Below are 18,155 nucleotides of genomic sequence, written 5' to 3'. Positions count from 1 at the left end.
AGCGTGGAGAAAGAAGGAGGACTTTTCTTCCTATGGTCTCACCTTTGTCCCAACCTCAGAGTTTCCATGGCATGACAAATTGGTACCCATCTTCTCTCCTACAGCCCCTGCTGGCTTGGGGGAGCTTGCTCAATTTCGAGACTTCATCTGTGAAACTTAAAGTGGAAAGAAGCTTTGTGCTTCTTCACACTTCTCCTTCCCGTCATGGTAATAACTGAGGGCCTCCTTGAGACAGGACCCACAGTCATGGGGCACATAAACTGTAGAAGGAACAGACCTCAGTGCCCCACTGCAACTTCTCGTGGGAGCAGGAGAAGAGGGTATAGACACTAACATTCATTAAGTATCTGCTAGCTGGGTGACCTTGGAAAAATTACTTAACTTCTTGGCTTCTTAGCGGTCTTATCTAAAATAAATGGTAAAATCTGGCTTATAATGTTGTCCTAAGATTAAATGACAAAGGACATAATGTCTGAAATGTAGCATGTGCTCATTTGTTAATTCAATAAGTATTTTTCGAGTTTCTTCTCAGTATCTGTTCTAGGCAATGAGGATTAACAGTGACTAAAATAAATGGAAATTTCTCCCCTCATGGAGTTTATTTTTTATTGACTAAAGTTATGGCTGTTTAATATTGTACGATAGGCACCATACTACACTTTACTCATCTAGCTCTACACAAATATGTGTATATGTATGGACATATTTGTATTCATATCCACAAATTATTAGTGTTCCCATTCATAGGGATAAAAAATTGAGGTTTAGAGAAATGAAGTAAATTGTTCAGGTTTACAGAATCAGAAAGTGAGGGAGCTAGGTCTGCCTGCCTCTAAAAAACTTGTTCTGTCAACTATGCTGTAGTCAGAAATGTAATTGGACCCAACAAAACCTCAGAAAATGGCAGCAATAGTTCAGAAATGAAACACAACTTTTCTTTTTCATTTTGGCAGCTCTTGTTGCACAAACCCTTTTGAAAAGAAATAATAGAGACACTTATTCCGAGTGCTTCAATGAGCGCTGCGGAATCTACCGTATGAGCCATAATTAATGGAGATGCCAACTACCAACTAACCAGAAAAACTCCAGCATCGTAAATCTGTCCCCTGGCTTCTCACGAGAACTGATGGATGAGGAATTCAGCTAAAATATTTAACAGTCAATAATTTAAACACCTATCCAACCATATGCAAGTTGACATGTTTATAAATACAAAGACTACACTTTCTTGCATTTTACAAGAAACTTCCTCAGGGTCGAATGGTTGGGTTAGAAATGCCCCACATTCAATGGGAAATATCTGGGGGAGGAGATGGAAACATCCTTCCAGTCTTGGCTCAACTCAACTCTACAAAACTTCTAGCTATGATCACATACCATCGTTCATGCCCTCGTGTTATTGGTGAGCAAATTAACCACAAGTGATGTGTTGGAAGTCCCAGTTGTGCAGCTGGAGTTAGATGCTAGAGCCTGATCTGCTTTCCATCCTCAGCTCCAAGGATGAAACCTAACGCACAGCTGACAGAACGATGAATTATTCACTTGGAGCTGCCACGATCTCTCTGTCATTAGAATGGGTCGTCTCTCAGGCTGTAATTCAATCTCCTTCCTCCTTCCCCACTTTGTTACGGCTAGAAATGAGGCCCAGTTCTGGGGAGACATTCGAGTCTGGTGTCCAGGGCTGTGAGCTGTGTGTATCTGGATGCTGGATAGGAATAATTGCTGTTTGAATTTAACTGTTTTGAATAAATAACATCTAAGTCAGCATTGACAGCAATGATTTATCTGCACTTCACAATTATTGAATTTAGATGCTCCATTCACTTGCTGATTTATTAAACTGCTCTCCCCTCTGAGGGAGAATCAAAGCACCTCCTTTAGCCCTAATGGATAGACACTTTAGAGGCACTTAAGGAAGCCATTGTGATAAGACTTACTACCTAAAACAGAACTCTGTCTCATGTTGTCTTTGCACGGAAATAACCTCCTTTGTTTGTATTTCCTTCACAGTCAATAACTCACCATTTCCAAAGAAGGGTGGGGCTACTGCAAATGCCTCTGATGCTATAGGGACTGAAGTGTCAGGCCTGAGCAATGAGCTGCCTGGCACCTTTGCCTCCCCTCGCCCACATCTCCCAGCTGTGCCTCCTCTCAGCTGCATAGCAGGAGGTTTCCCAGGCTGAAGGGAAACCCACAGCTCTGGCCACTCACTGTCTATGCTCCCTGTTCACATGTTCTACCTCCCCCTGGCTGCCCCTAGAAACAATCTCAACTAAGATCTTTACCATTATCCCCCTGGTAAAACAATGCAGATGCTGAAACCCACCAGTGGGGATGGAGTGGAGAGAGAGCCATGAAATGAATCCAGGCATGGTATTCCCACCACCGTCATGGTTGGGAAGGGCTGTGGCAATCCATACGAGTAATTGATGATTCCAAGTGGTGGATGGCCTGTTAATGAAATGAATCCCAGGCAGCTGCATATCTGGAGTGGAATTGGGGCTCTACTCTGGGAAAACAAAACTAGCTGGTAGGAAAAAAAAAAAAGACGTCAATGAAAGCCAAGTTCTCTGTGCAGAGGCATCAGCTACAGGTCTGTCAGATTTAGGTTTTAAGAGCTGTAGAGCAATGGATGAGGATAGCTCAGTTATGTTTGGAAGAAGCAAAAGGAAAAATATGGCTGGCCTAAGCTGATGATTCACGAATGTCAGCAAGTACAATATGTAGAATTTCTGGAAACTTCTATAAAAGACATAGTAATAGTAACTAATGCATAAAAAGTTTGTAGTAATTTCAAAGCATATTCATAATCATTTTCATTGAGTGGGGCTGTGCTATTCAGAAGAGGAGTCTGGAGAAGTCTGTTATAGAAAGAGAAAAAGACAAAATTTAGTTATTAGAAATAAAGTGAGTTATTAACACATTTAGGAGAAAGTGGACTGGTCAGTAAGACCTTGTGGAGATCGCCTGGGGTTCTGAGGACCTGTGGCTGCTCCTAGTGGCAGGAAGAAGTTGGTATAGATCATAAATCTTACAGCCGGGCTACATATCCAAGTTTTGGGCTTGTTTCTTTTTTTACCCATAGTGCTGCCGCCTAGAAAGAGCCTCAGGCAGAAATTCCTCTTCACCTGTGTACCTTGGCTTGGGTTGAGAGCAGCCGTATTGACTGCCCTATTCTTACAGGAAACTTGGGCCTCCTTTTCATTCAAGGCTCATAAGCCTTCCAGGAAGTAAATATTATTGATTTTGTCTTTAAAACAAGCAAACAGAAGCGAAGAGGGGGTGAGCCCCCTTCTCAAAGTCACACATTCATAGTGTTTCTTGCAGAGCAGAGATTTTAGTCTGTGTGATTCAATCTCCTCTCCCCACCTCAACTACTTCCCCTGTCCCAAATTTTTCCCTGTGTTCTAGGAAGACAATCAGGAGCTGGAGGAAGGGTAGGCCAAGGAAGTGGGATCTGGGGCTCCTACTTCTAAATTAATCAAAACATTCTCCTCTCTTTCGCACATGCTGGTTCCAAGTACAATTCTAGAGAAAAGACCTGTGTTACTAAAAGGCATCGAAGGCTACTATAATAGATAAGCTAATTTTTCTTTCATTGATGATGGGATAGGAAGATAAAATGAAAAAGTGTGAGTGCTATCTAAAGACCTGGTTCTTATATATTAACGAGTCTTTTTTTCCCTCACATACATAATGTCTTTCACTAACCCAATATTAACATAAACTGAAACATCAGGCTCAAATTGACTACTGAATCTTGTACCTGGTAAGCTTTCAGAAATTTTGATTAAATTTCATTGAAAGTCTCAAATGTAATGGTAACTGTAGTTCATGGGTGAGGCCCCTGCTTGCCTCCCTCGGAGTCAGCAGAGGCCTGACACTTATCTAGAATTCAGTATGAGGCAAGAAGAGGCCAGATTTAGAGTGTTTCTTCTTGAAGGACGGAAACCTATCAGCATTTTGGCAATTATTTTTGAGAAACTACCCAGGGAGAAGGTAGCTTTAAACACAATTAGGATTCTATTTTAAAAAGAAATCAGAAACTGCCCATTTAACGCTAATGTTTGATCTACTGTGAAACAAAGAAGGGAGAAACTATTATAAATTTGCTAATACCATCAAAACTTATAAAGTGATAAAATGAGGCTACATGAAGAAGAGGCAGTCATCCCAAGCATGAGGCAAGCTAATAGCTGTGAATATATACGAGAAAAGAGAACTGTTCTGAAAATCAGTGAAATAGATCTCGCTGTTTTATGGACACTCTGTGTGGTGACCCGAGGACACTCCTGGACAACTTGACCCAAGGACAACTTGACCAATTGGAATAATTTCCAAAGCAGTGACATATATCCCATGGAACTAGTACAATGAATAGAACTTCTATTTGTATTTATTTTTATTTAATCTATTAAAACTGGCTATTTTAATGTGATTTTTAAATGATGTTCATAATAGATTCATACAGAAGTACACAATTATAATTTTAAATAAATATAGCTGTCTTCACTACCAAAACTATTGTTATCTGAATGCAAGAGCTGAATCAATTCAGTAGAATTTTAGGATGAAGTTTTTTGCTATCCAAACTATGACTACTTGCTATCAGAAACTGGGGGATGAGATAGATTTGGGTAACCTGCTATTGCTCACTATTCAAATATTCTGCCCCAGATTGGATAGTGAAGGATAGTTGTGTGTAATCATGGAGGCGCCAGGGTTTTCTTTTTTGTTGTTGTTTGTTTATTTTTATTTGTGTTTTTGTTTATTTGTTTCTAACTAACATACACTATGGAAAGCACTTAGGAAACCACCCCTGCAGGTGACTGCATTGATAAGTCTGACTTTGAGTCACAGGCAGACAAAGCATACAAAACCCTGAGGCCATGTTTAACAGCCCTGGACCAAGCAAAATGCTCCTTTTGTGTTCCTGTGTAGCATGAAGTTGTATCTTTCTTGAGGATTAGGTTCTGCTATCAGTGTATAACATGGACATTTTATATAGTCAAAATTTCACTTGAAAATCCCTTAGGAAAATACTACTTTGGAGGCTGATGTACTATCTCTTAGTAAGTCCAATGTGGTCACTTTTCTTTTTCAGTTTGGAGGGAAAAAAAAATCACGATTTCCTAATTGAACTCTAATGGAGATATTGAGTTGCATTTTGAGGCTATGTGGTACTAGAAATTCATTGTTTAAATATTAGAAACTAACTCAGTGTGGTGATATAATTTATGAGAGACCATGGAGCAAAGAGATACCCTGAGAAGGAACAAATGCCTGTCTCCCTTTCACATACTTCCCTGGGCTAGACGTATTGAGTACAATGGAAGTGGAATCCCCTCTACTATTGAAATAGAATTCAACTGACTGTGGTGATGACTGCCTAACTTTGTGAACCTACTAAAAATAGGTGAATTGCATGGTGTATAATTGTTTTTCAATAAGGTTGTTATTAAAAAACAAAAACAAAAAAAACAAAAACACCTAGGCATCCATTTCTAAATAAGTTTCCAAAAGATGAAATCAGTACCACTCTTAGACTCAGGCTACTTTCCTGGACCCCATACTTTAGAGGTCCCTTTTCTTGGCCCGCCTACAGCCACACCTTCTCTACAAGCTGAGTGTCCATGGGGCTGAGTCATTCCACTGTGATTCCTCACTGCCACTTATAGGCCATGCTATTGGTGTTAGGTACTTTGGAATTCCTGCCCAAATGGCCCCAATCTGCTTTCATGGCTTGTGGAGTCTCTTCCCAGTGGCAATGGCAGACTTTGTCACAAATGTCTATATTCCTAATTTTGAGAGAGTAGACTAAGAGCTATTCTTTACATTTGAGTGGAAGTGCAGAAAGAGCTTGGACATTCAGGTTGAGATGTCCAGGCATGTGCACAAGACTCCTCATAGTGCAGGACTGATTTGTGGGTAGGAAAAGACGGGGGTTAACTTTGAGCCTTTCTGCACTCTTATTGCAAAACCCTCATATATTGAAACATACCAGCTATAATTGAACAAGGTTTAAAATCAGAATAAGCATCAACTTACCCTGATACTTTTCCAATATTAGTACATTTCTTCCTTTTCAGAAATCCCAAAACAGTGATAGCTAACATGTATTAAATTGGTTAGGTCTCCTTTATGCATTTCATATGCTCTGTCTCATTTATTTTCACAATGAGGTGGGTACTGTTATCATCCTAACTTTCCTAATGAGAACTTTGAAGTTTTCAGAGGTTAAGAAAATAGTTGAGTCAGAATTTGGTAACGGTAAAAAATTCCCACGAAGTCATACTGCCTCCCTAGAAATGCCTGGCTCATAGATAAGATTGTTAGCAAGAAACAGGCTTTTTTTTTTTTTAGCTTCTAACAATCCTGAGAATGATACAAAAGGAAAAAAATGTGTATCTTCCAACAGAATATTTGACTAAGTTCCTTTTATTTGAACAAGACTGGATAGCACAGAACACGCATATGTATTATAACCTGAATCCTATTTCTAGAAGACATTTTTATTTTCTCTGCAGCCTGAAGCAAACAGTTGTCAGTTATTTCTTCAAAGATTAATCTTTCTGCATCAGAGATATGGAGATTAAGGGTTCAGGGCATGATGACTTATGCACACATGAATATGATTTTCTATATGTTACTAAAAATTTGGTTCACAAAGCATTCTTTCCATCTGAAATTTAAGTGCCATGGTTACTTGAAACTTATTGATGTGTCTAGGGGTGGTTTTCTCAAGGTTGCAAACAGACCTACAAAATTACTAGTTATGACAGCTGACTCAATTCTAGCATGGATTCAGTTAAAAATAATTTGTAATAAGTGAATATCTGTGAGCATGTCTCATTATTAGGTCACATCCCCAATTCTACAGATGGGGAATCCAAGTTTCAAAGAAGTTGGTCATAGGTATATGACCAGAAATCAGTCTCCTGATGCCACTTTGCTTGTTGAAGTCTGGCATTTTCCAGATAGGAAACACTGCCATTTTCATAATCTCATGTGGCTTTTATATTAATCTAGAGAGTTGTATAGGAATAGGGGTCATTTGGTAGGTGCTTCCTCTCCTGCCATTTCTCTATCTCCTTCTCCCAGAAATAGCACCCAGATCTTTATCTGGAAGGGAGTTCCTTCCTAGGCTTAGCATCCCTCTCTGGAGGGTATGACATTTACTTCATCTCCAGAGGAGACTCTGGTTGGCTTAAATTGTTTAACTTGACCCACTCTGGGCCACAGGGATTTATCAGGATGGGCATGTGATCCAGTTTGCCAGTGACATGTGAGGAGACAGCTGCTAGGACCTCTAGGAAAGAAGTTTCCTCTTTCATTCATGGTAACTACTGAAAGAGACCAGTCTTCCTTTGGAGCATGTATCATGTGGCGGAGATGCTTGAAAACACTGCTGTCATTTTTGCTACCACAAGAGGAGGCCACAGGGGTGGGGGGAGGGTGAAAAAAGGAGCTGACCCATAGAGAGCAGAGTGGGGAGAAAGAATGGCAGAGAAATGGAGACAGAGTCATGATATTGTGACCTCTAGATCATTTTACGCCTAGAAGTGTCAGTCCTTGTTTAATTTAGATTGAATTGATGCAGTAAGGACTATCTTTACTTTGCATATGAGAAACTGAGGCTCAGAAAGGTTGAATAACTTCTCAGGTTTCCATAGCAAGAAAGAGGCATGTCTAGGACTGAAATTCATGTTCCTTTACTTCAAGTCAACAGCTTCTTTAGGATTTTAAAAGATGTTTTCCCCAAACTTGAGTCAGAGCAATACTTTTTACTTTTTACCTGGGAAAAATCAGCAAACACCTACTCAACAGAAGATTAATGGAGGAAAGGTCAGAAAAAATGAAAAGAAAAATAAAGCCATTGTAACAGAAAGAGTTGTACCAAATCCAATAGCACCGACAGAATTGGAAATAGCCAATCTTGAGCATTCAGAACAAATTCTATTAAAGATATTATTGATTTGTTAGAAACCAAGGAGGCTATTTAAAATTTTATAATTAGTAGGGACCTTGGGATAGTCCCATTAAAATACCAAAATCTATGAAGCAAATAAGAAATGTAATAAAAAATTAAAGCATAAAATATTAACTTCAGAATAGGCCTTAGACATCATTTCATCCTATCTCTTTCTAATGGAAAAGTTCCTTTTACTTCATCCCTAACAGTTGGTCATCCTGGCTCTGTTTAAATACCTCCATTGACAGAGAGCTTACTCTCTCATAAGGCAACCAATTTTTTTTAACAATTCATGTTTTTATTATTTTAATTATTTAAATGTTTTAAATTATAGTCCACATATGATATTATATTAGTTTCTCGTACACAATATAGCAATTCAATATTTATATACCATACAACATGATTGTTAAAAGTCTAGTAACCATCTGACCCCATATAAAGTTATTATTGGCTATATTCCTTATACTCTGCTTTACATCTCCATGATTTATTTATTTTATAATTGTAAGTTTGTGTCTTAATCTCCTTCACCTTTTTTGACCATCCCTCCACCCATCTCCTCTCTGACAATCATCAGTTTATTCTCTGCATGTATGAGTCTTTTTCTGTTTGTGCATTTGTTTTTTGGTTTTTTTTTTTTTTAGATTCCACATTTAAGTGACATGAATGGTATCTGTCTTTCTTTGTCTGACTTATTTCACTTAGCATAATGCTCTCAAGATCTATTCATATCATCACAAATAGCAAGTTTTCATTCTTTTTAATGGCTAAGTAATATTTCATTATATATATAACCACATCTTCCTTATTCATTCATCTGTAGATGGTTGCCCAGGTTGCTTTCATGTTTTGGCTATTGTAAATAATGCTGCAATGAGCATAGGAGTGCATATACCTTTTTGAATTAGTGTTTTCATTTTCTTTGGATAGATGCCCAAAAGTGAAATCCCTTGTATGGTAGTTCTATTTTTAATTTTTAAAAGAACCTCTATACTGTTTTTCATAGTGGGTGTATCAATTTACAATCTCACTAACAGTGCACAAGGCTGCCCTTTTCTCCACATCCTTGCCAAAACTTGTTATTTGTTGTCTTTTTTTATAATAGCCATTCTATCAGGTGTGGGGTGAAATCTCATTGTGGTTTTGATTTGCGTTTTTCTCATGATTAGTGGTGTTGAGCATCTTTTCATGTGTCTGTTAGCCATCAGTATGTCTTCTTTGGATAAATATCTTTTCAGGTCCTCTGCCTACTTTTTAATTGGAATGTTTTTTCTCTGATGTTGAGTTATCTATTTTGAATATTAACCTCTTATCAGATATGCCATTTACAAATATCTTCTTCCATTCAGTAGGTTGCCTTTTCATTTGTTGATGGTTTCCTTTGCTGTGCAAAAGCTTTTAGTTTGTTGTAGTCTTGTTTGTTTATTTTTGTTTTGTTTTTTATTTTATTTTTGCCCTTGCCTGAGGAGGCATATACAAAAAATATCTCTAACACTGATATCAAAAGTTTATTGCCTATGTTTTCTTCTAGGAGTTTTATGGCTGTAGGTCTTGTATTTAAACCTTTAATCCAGTTCAAATTTATTTTTGTATGTGGTAAAAGAAAGTGGTTCCTGCTTCACTTTTTTTTTTTTCCCGCATGTGCCTGTCCTGTTTTCCCAACACCATTTATTTAAGAATCTATCTTTTCCCAATTATATCTTCTTGCCTTCTTTGTTATAGATTAATTAACCATGTAAATGTTGCTTTATTTCTGGGCTCTCTATTCTATTGCATTTGTCTGTGTCTGTTTTCTGATAGTACTATCGTGTTTTGATTACTATAGCTTTGTCATTTAGTTTGAAATCAGGGAGCATGACGCCTCCAACTTTTTTTTCCCTCAGGATTGCTTTGGCCCAATTTTGTTTTTAAATTATCCTATAATATGATTTAATTAATGAAAAAAGTTAAAAATACAGATAAGCAAAATAAAGTAATGCTGTGGGATAATATATTATTATTTTAACTTATTTATTACATTTTAACCTTTTTATTATTATTCATGTTATTCAAACCTTCCTCTAGTGTGACAAACAGCTTGTGTGTTCTCTGTTTTCTCCCTTGGAAGAGAGATGACCAAGCAGAATGCAGAGAACAGAGGAAAATTAAGGCATAATAGATTTAGAGGTAAATATAGATGTAAAACCAAATTATCCTGCTTTTAGAACAAAACAAAACAACAGCAACAAAAAGATTCTCCTGCTTGGATAGGGTATAAAATTCACAGGAGAAACATAAAGAGCTTGGACTTAGTGGGGTGTCTAGAGATGTACCCCGCATCCCACCCCACTCGAGGTCAAGCCCTGGGTGAGAGAGGACAGCAGAAATTCCAGGCAGATTTGAGGAAGTCCATAGCCTTCTCCTTTTTTCCCAGAAGAATCTGTGAAAAAAAAAAAAAATACACCAGAGTAGAACTAGCCACGTGGATTTTCTAGGGAAACAGATCTGCTATGGCTCCACAGACCTTCCCACAGCACAGTGTGGTAGGGGATGAAAGGATGTTTCCCAAGCATAAAAGGAAATCCGTGACATCGAGCTCTTATGTGCAAGGAGGCAGATTTCATGGTGACCTGCATGGGCTCATGACATCAGATCACCTAAAAGCGGCAACATCTCATTGAGTCAACAGAGATGAATAACAACCAAGGGTCAGGCTCCCCCAACCTCTCTGCCAACATCCTGGTCCTATGTAACACCCCTGAAAGGAAACACTATGACATAATACTGGTCATTTGTCATTTTTTGGTTTCTCAAAACCAAATCCTTTTCCAGGATTCTGGTGGAAGCCTTAAGGGGAAGTGTTTCTCTCCCCACTGGTCACTAGTTGAATGCTTCTATCCAGAATTTTGACATTTGAGTGAGTGAAGCAAAGAAAGAGGGATGAAGAGACCAGCCTGGCAGTTGTGATGATAGCTCTGTTACTAGTCGTAGCTACATCCTGGCCACTTTTCCTGCTGTCCAGCCTTGCTTGGTTCCTGCCAATTTTCCAATACCTTTTGTGAAGTTGGTTAGAATCTGTTTCTGTTCCTTACAGTTTCCTAATACAGAAATTTGTACTGGGGAGTATGTCATAGGCTCTTCACGTCAGAGAGCTTTAGGGGATAAATCTGGGATTGATTATATTGCCTCGGTGTGAAGCTGATGACAATCATCATCATTTCACTATTCAGAGACAGGAATCTGGAAACTCATGGTTCACAGCAGCAGCCTATCTTATTCCCTGTGGTCATTTGTATGAAGTCTTCAAGGTTTCAAGACCTCATAACCACTGCTGTAGGACAGTATAAAAGACAAGAGGAGTTTATGAATTGCAGAACAGAGTGGCTGCTCCTATTGGCTTTGGTTAGCTCATAAAAGAGAACAACAAATGTAAATGCCTGAATTCTTAATTTAAGGCATATGTTAACACCCAGGAACTTACTATGGCAGTGATAAATGAATTTCCAACCTCTAAAACCCACACAGCTGAGAGAATGAAAGACGAATTCGAAGTTTGACTCAAGTTTGTAAAATTACATCAGTTGAGGTCTCAACCTTGTCATGCCTCTTAGGAGAAAATTAAGGCACTGATGGATAAGACTTGGAATGGGACTATATGGGACAACTCAGGGAACTCGCTGATCCTCTCATGCCAGCCAAAGCAGCCCTCCTTTTTTGACATTGACTCTTTTTTTTTTTTTATCCAAAGATACTATAACTCCTTTACTCAAAAGAATTACACTTGAAAGAAGGAGTCTATTTTTATGATCTGCATTGCAGCAATCCTCACTTGTCTTCAGGATCAGACCTAGAATACTCGAGGGGGTTGTGAGTGGTAAAAAGTCAAACCTGGAAACAGAAGGCATACATAACAAGTAATTTGCAAAATTTTGCTAATTTACACCTTCAAAGATCTGGGGAATATGTGTGGGAATGAATTCTGTAGACTGTTGACTCAGGACAGAACATAATTTTAGACCGAGTTGAAGTCATCGATATGGATGCACTTAGCAGAGACTCCAGATTCCCGTGCAAGTTCGAGCAGCTGGGAGTAGACATCGTTGTTTGTTCAGTTGGTTGACAGAAATCTGGACTCAATGGTGGCCAACATTAAACAGAGTTGAGATGTCATAAATTCCTTGATATCAAGTAAAGGAAAGAATCCACAGACTCTGGGAGATAGGAATGCTGGAGTGAATTTATCATGTGTAACTTACCCTCTCACTCCCTAACTATGTCTCCCAGGAGAGTGCAGAGGACTTCCCCCTCGCTGAAATCTTGAGAAATACCTTGATGGGAAGAACACCAGAGGCTTTACCATAACCACTGTGATCTGGAGACGGGGGATACTGATGGGAGCCACAGTTGACATGGGTCCCTAGATTCAATGGGAGATAGGAGTAACCCAGAGCAGCAGTGGCCACACATTAGTTTTTCAATGTCCTAGGGGATAGACACATGGCTTTAATTCAGCCAATGAGATTTTCCACCCCAGAGCTCTGAATCTTCTATCAGATGTTTCCTTTGTAAATATTTTCTCCTAGTCTATGGCTGGCCTTCTCATCGTCTTGACATTGTGTTTTTTTTTCTTCTTTTAAGTTTTAATTTTAATGACATCCAGCTTATCAATTATTTCTTTCATGTGCCTTTGGCGTTGCATCTAAAAAGTCATCACCGATGCTAAGGTCATCTAGTTCTTTTTTATGCTATCTTCTAAGAGTTATATAGATTTGCATTTCACATCTAGGTTCACGATTCACTTTAAGTTAATTTTTTGTGAGGGACACAAAGCCTGTGTAGAGATTCAACTTTTTACGTGTGGTTGTCCAGTTGTTCCAGCACTATTTGTTGAAAAGATTATTTTTGTTCCATTGTATTGCCTTTACTCCTTTGTCAAAAGTCAGTTGACTATACTTAAATGAATCTATTTCTAGATTCTTTATTCTGCTCCATTGATCTATTTTGTCTGTTCTTTTGCTAATATTACACTGTCTTGATTATTGTAGCTTTTATAGCAAATCTTGAAATTGCCCCAACTTTGCTCACCTTCAATATTCAGAATCTAGAGCAAGTAAAATAAAAATGATAGATAGTGAGATTGCATTGCAGGACCTCAGGATATAGACCTAACCACTCACCCCTACTTAATATGACTTTTGATATTTTACAAAGCTCGATATGATCAAACCCTTACTTTTCCCCTCTGATTTCATCTTGCTACATTCTTGTATTCAATGGGCTCTAATCCATTGGCCTTGTTCAGGTTCTTTAAACTTGTCCAGATTTCCCTCTCCTCCAGCTTTCACACATGCTGCTTCTCCAGCTTAAAAAATTCTTCCAGCTGCGGCCTGACTAACTCCACTCATGCTTTAGGCTTCAGGGAAAATAGCTCTTTCCGATTAGATCTTTTCTATTACACTCTCCTGTTTATTTTCCTCTATAGCTCTTATCAGATTGTTAATTACACTTTAATTTGTATATATTTTCTGTAATGTCTGTCTGCTCATGATCCTCTAGGTTTTATGAGGGAAATGGTCATTTCTGCTTTGTTCCTTGCTGTGTCTGTTCTTGCTGATTTCCAACAGTGCCCCTAATTGAGAAATGGTGTCCAAAAATTGTTTGCTAAATGGCTGCTGTATATATGTTGCTCTGATTGTTTTTTTCACTTGTATAATGGGAACATCTTTTCACAATCATAACTATAAATCTATAAAGTTATTTTTAATGGCACCATAGTATTCAACAATAGGTATGATGATGATAATGTTAATAGTTATTTTCATTTGAGCATTACTATCTGCCAGACTCTGTGGTAAGAGTTGTTCATTTAATCTTCCTAAAGCCCTAGGGGGCAGACATTTCTATTATTCTTATTGTATAAATGTGGAAACCGAGGCAGTGGAAACCTTTCTCAGAGTCTCATAGCCAGTATCTTATGCAGCCAAGATTTGAACCTAAGCATTTTGACTCCAGATCTTGTGCTCTTAATTGAAATGTTATGTTTCACAGAAAATTTTATTTCATTTTACCAATACCCTTATTGACATACATTTAAGTTGTTTCTAACTTTGGGCCATTGCAAATACTGGAATTAATTCCCATTATCTTTGTATAGTTATCCAATTTTATTTGGAAATATTTTTTCAAATTTCCCAACTGACTAAACATTTTTCTGTCAGCTGCATAAGAATGCTCTTGTACATATCTTTTGTGCGTTTTAATAGGATAAATTTATTAGGGGAAATAAAAAAATATTTTTATTTGATTTAACAAATAAAAATACAGGATTCCCAGTCAAATTTGAATTTAAATTAAAACAGTCTCGATACCTTAACCTTACTGTCTGTAGCTTCCCTCATGCTGAGTGCCCTCAGTTAATTCCAAGGCCTGGATATGAACTTCCTTCTCAGATCCTCGTCATGGTCCTCCACTAGTCTTCCTACAGCAGATGAGTCCTGCTTCAGGAAATGCCCAGTAAGAATGACCTGACCTCTGTTGATAACTTCCTATATCAGAGTCTCATGCAGCAGACAGTGAGTGTCCTTCTGCCCTCTCCAAGGAAACTGTATTTGGGGTGTTCCATGGCCACCGGCTTTGACTCTCTATTATCCCCTTAACTTCCTTTTAGAGGCTTCTCCTCTCTCAGACCATTTGTTAGACCTTTGAACTTGCTTAGATTTAAGTTGGGGTTACTGCTGTATATAGTTTAATTCCCAGGGGCCAATCTTACATCCCTTGTTCTTAATTTCTTGGGGGGATGGTACTTTTGTATCATTCCCATATGACAGGTACATATTAATTCATCTTCAACTTTGACTGGCTGCTCACCCTGCGATGACCTTTCCCCGACATGGATAATGCTACTCCAGCTTTGCTCCTCTACAAATCTGATCCCCACATTGCACCTGACCGAATCCTACTCTCAGTTCCCTGCTGGCCTCCTCAGCAGCTCTGGATTTGGCATCCTGCTTTGGCCTCTGTGTCTCTCCAGGGTCATTAGTTTTTGTGGTTTAGTTACAAGAACTTTGGAGTCTAAAAAACCTGGCTTGGAATCCCAGCCCAGTCAACTTTCATTTTATTATTTAATTTAACCTGCCCAAGAATCTTATGATGACTATGTTATCATCTTTTGTTGACAGACAAAAAACCCATGTGGGTATATAAAAGTTAAATTGTTTTCTCAAAATTACCCCAACTAGTGAGTGGGGTACCTAACATTCAAACTCTGGCTTCTGTGATTCCAACTCCACATTCTCCCTGTCACGTGGTCTCCATGCAAGTACAGTGCATGGGCCAGAGCAAAGCCACTTCAGTTTTAGGAGTTTCAGCTGCCTCCTCTCTGAAATCAGAGAGTTAATAACGGATTGTAAGAGCTACCTCTCAAGATTGTTGGAGAGATGAAATAGAATTATGTAAATTAGACACCTAGCCCAGAGCCTGATAATAAATGTGCAGGAAATACTTCCTTGCTGTATCCTTCTGGATAGACTTTTTTATTGTCTTATCAAGGGGGCAGCTCTGAGAAAATATTAGTTTTGTCACCCAACCTTGCCTGGGAGGAGCTGCTTTTCAGGAATGCAGGTGAATGAGGACCTTCCCCCAACCATCACGGTGAAATGGGCACAGTCTCCACAGGCTCCCTGAAAACACCTTCTCACCCAGCAGGAAGCATTTCCCAGCAAATGGCCTGGGACCTCCCCTGGTGCTCGGGGGTGGGAGGGGGGTGAAGGGGCGGTGGGGGGGGGCCAGGTCTCTACCAACCTGTGGCATCCCAGAAAGAAGTGACAGCTAATGGGCTCTACAAATATTTGGGAGAAATCCCCTTTTGGATTAAGCTACTTTTTTTTTTTTTTTTTGGTATTCCTTATCTCCCACCCCATTTAAGCATGCCCATGGCCCTGTTCTGAGTTACGAGGACATAAATCTCCATCATGAATTTATTGCCATCATTTATCAGCTTCTGTTGCTCAATGGCCAAGTAGTTAATTTTAAAACGAAGTGGGGCTGTTTTCATTAATACCTCGTGCTAACTACCTATCAAAACACTCAGAGACAATTAATACCATGTTGCTGAAGTACTGAACCAATAAATATCTCCAGTCTTAGCTTGTCTCTGGCAGATAAAAGACGTTAGATTCATCCCCTGGTTTAATAATCATTGCCCATTCTCTTCCTCTCCATGGCATCAGAAACATTTACATTTAAGAATGAGATTAAATAGCCGGACCAGCCCATAACATGAATTTAAAAGGCTGTTGTTTCATGACACCTAAGTAATGTCTCCAGGATGTAGTGGTAATGACAACATGCCTGAAAAAAAGATAGAGAAATTCTGAGGATGATATATCATTGCCAAAGCCTTTTTGGCCTCAAAGGCTTCTGGAAAGCACATGCATCACCTCTTACAGGGGCAGGAGTCCAGGGTGATCAGCCACCTGAGCAGATTTTTCCACTTTGTGGGAAGCCTAGTAACCCTTCCTGTCCCTAGCAATTCATCCAACCATTTATTTCTTCAACCGTTTATTTGTGGGCCTACTGTATGCTAAATGCTGTCCTAGGCTTAGGGGATGCAATATGTGCATCTCAATCTGCAGGGATCGAGTTTGTATCTCTTTTATTATCTTCTACGTGCCAGCATCATTTATACAACAACTCTTAAGAGGTAATAAAAAAATTGGCTTTTTTTTTGTGGAAAATAGCCCTGAAAAGAAATCTAGGTGGTGCATGAAAAAATTTTTTTAATTGCTTTTTTCCCCTCTTGCTTAAATTATATGTTCACTGTGGCAAAAATTGGAAACTAAACAAAAAAAATAATTAGTCCTCTAAATCCCACCACTCAGAGATCACCACAGTTAACCTTTCCTCTTTCATGCACATGGGCTCTTTTTCTTCTTTATATATATATATATATATATATATATATATATATATATATATATATATCTCCACTGCTTTATTAAAAAGCATGATTACTCTTTGTATAATCCTCTGCCCCTCGTCTCCTCATATAAGGTTATACCAGCTCATCATTTCATTGTAAGCATACTTCTATAACTAATACTGCAGATACTCTCAGGGTCCTACTGATATGTGTGTTACACTTACATTTTTTTTTCATTCATTTATTCAACAGTTTTTTAAATTACAGTTGACATTCAATATTATATCAATTTTAAGTGTGCAGCATACTGGTTAGATATAACGGCAAAGTGATCTCTCTGATAAAAGTGAGGATATGGAGAAAAGAGAACCCTTGTGCACTGTTGGTGTGACTGCATGTTGGTGCAGCCACTACAGAAAATACAATGAGTTTCCTCAAAAAATTGACTCAGCAATTCCACTTTTGGGCACTTATCCAAAGAAATCCAAAACGCTAATTGAACCTATGCACCCTATGTTCATTGCAACATTATTTACAATAGTCAAGATATGGAAATGACCTAAATGTTGTCAATAAACAATTGGATAAAGAAGTACGGTACGTATACACAATGGAATATTACTCACTATAAGAAAGAATAAAGTCTTATTATTTGTGGCAATATGGATGGATCTGGAGGGTATTATGCTGAGTGAAATAAGTCAGAGAAAGACAAATACCATATAATTTCACTTATATGTGGAATCTAAAAAAAACAAAATAAACTAACAAATAGACTCACAGAAACAATTGATGGTTGTCAGATGGGAGGTGGTTGGGGGACTGAATAAAAAAGGAGAAGAGATTAAGAAGTACAAATTAGCAGTTACAAAATAGTCATGGGGAAGTAAAGTGCAGCATAAGAAATATAATCAATTAATGTAATAAATACGTGTGCTGCATTTTAAGAACATACCCTAGTTTGTTTAGTCCTCTATGTTTGGATATTGAGGTTGTTTTATGCTCTTTTAAAAATTATAAATAACACTGTGGTTCGGTTTATCTAGTCATTCTTATGACTAGATTCTGGTGTATACCCCGAAATATTTCCTTCGGATACATTTATTGAAGTGGAATTTCTAGGTCAATTTACACACACAATTTAAAAGTTTTTGACATATGTGGCCAAACCGCCCTCAAAATGGCTCCAGTTTATGCTCTCAGACTCTCTCCCTCGGTCATGGAAGACTCGCCGGCTTCTCACAATCAAGTAGAGAAACAGATTGTACCTGCACTGCCTGT

The sequence above is a fragment of the Rousettus aegyptiacus genome, unplaced genomic scaffold (assembly GCF_014176215.1).
Source record: "Rousettus aegyptiacus isolate mRouAeg1 unplaced genomic scaffold, mRouAeg1.p scaffold_m13_p_1, whole genome shotgun sequence".
Lineage (NCBI taxonomy): Eukaryota > Metazoa > Chordata > Mammalia > Chiroptera > Pteropodidae > Rousettus > Rousettus aegyptiacus.
This window is presented reverse-complemented; position numbering follows the sequence as displayed.